Below are 1840 nucleotides of genomic sequence, written 5' to 3' on the forward strand. Positions count from 1 at the left end.
GAAATCCAACATAATAACTTCATTCCACATGTACAAGAGCATGACCACAGCCAAATGGGTCTATGCACACACCACTAATAAGGAAGATTAATAACAAAATTAAATTGATCAACCCATACCGGGAACATGTATCAAAAACACCTTTAGTAGTGACAATGCCCTTTATATATACCAGTTAATTTTGATGTATTTTAACATGTCCTTTGAGAAACTCCAGGGAATTTCCCAAAGCCATACTAAGCCCAAAGGTCAGGCTGTTTAATTCTGGGAAGCCTTGTCAAGCAACCAAAGGTGAACAAACAAGAAATTCCATGGAGCCATGACACACACACGGGACCCCCTTGTAGCCTGCAGGATGACTCTCGACATCCACTACAAGGTAAACCCTGCCACTTTCCAAACCAATGGTATAAATAATGAGTTACTGTAAGAACAGGTAAGTTACATTTCTAGATTTGCATTTTAACATTCATCCACTAGAAGGAGAACGGGAAAAGGCAAGGGAGACTCAGAGGGGAAGAAAATAGGGTAACAGATGACCACATACATCAGGACACAGAGCAGTAAACATAGAGAAGGGGGAAGTNCCACAGCCACAATAGGTCCATGAACACATCACTAATAAGGAAGATTAATAACAAAATTAAATTGATCAACTCATACCGGGAACTTGCATCAAAAACACCTTTAGTTGTGACAATGCCCTTTAAATAAACCAGTTAATTTTGATGTATTTTAACATGTCCTTTGAGAAACTCCAGGGAATTTCCCAAAGCCATACTAAGCCAAAAGGTCAGGCTGTTTATTTCTGGGAAGCCTTGTCAAGCAACCAAAGGTGCACAAACAAGAAATTCCATGGAGCCGTGACAACATACGGGATGCCCTTGTAGCCTGCAGGACGGCTCTTGACAGCCACTACAAGGTAAACCCTGCCACTTTCCAAACCAAGGGTACAAATAATGAGTCACTGTAAGAACAGGTAAGTTACATTTCTAGATTTGCATTTTAACATTCANACACATGCCTAAAATCTTATGTTACATGAACTAATTTAGACAAAAGTTCAATACAGACAGGAATAAGAAAGAAGGAGAAAATATTGTTCTGCTTTATATTTAGTTTGCTGTTCACTGAAATGACAAAAGATGTTTTAGCTCTTCCATGTTAACCATGTGTTCTCATGAATATAAGGTAGTAGCAAGAGTTAAGTCACAACGGCACAAGGAACATACAATGCGCTAATGGAACTACACATGACACCATGTCTAGGTAAATGATCCTGTGCTGAGATGATAGACAAATGCAATATTGAAGAAAGTGATTATGGAGTGATTCTGCATTTCAATATTTGGCCCAATTTAAACAACAAAACATTTTATTCACTAATTGTTTTTTTTTTTTTTAAATTACTTACAAATGAAAAGCACATACAAAGGCATCCCAAAATGTATTTCTNCAACCCAAGTACAGAAAGAAAAATACCACATGTCCTCACTCATAAGTATTAGCTGAATTCAGAAATAAACAAGTAAACAATAAGGAGAGAGAGGGAGGGAGGGAGAGAGGGAGAGAGAGAAAGAGAGAGAGAGAGAGAGAGAGAGAGAAACAGTGATCACAATATGTTGATTTTCTAGAAGAGAATAGAACTGTAGTTACTAGACAAGAAACAGGGAAGGGAGGAGAGAGGGAGGGGGTTAATGAGAAATGAATGAGAAATTGGTTAATGGACACCAGGAATGATTATCAATTGTAATGATGAATAAACTAACTATCTTGATCTGACCATTACACACTGTACACTACTACCGATAGTCAATTTTGCACCCCACAAATATGTATA

The sequence above is a fragment of the Galeopterus variegatus genome, unplaced genomic scaffold (genome assembly GCF_000696425.1).
Source record: "Galeopterus variegatus unplaced genomic scaffold, G_variegatus-3.0.2 Scaffold15989, whole genome shotgun sequence".
In the NCBI taxonomy this organism is placed as follows: domain Eukaryota; kingdom Metazoa; phylum Chordata; class Mammalia; order Dermoptera; family Cynocephalidae; genus Galeopterus; species Galeopterus variegatus.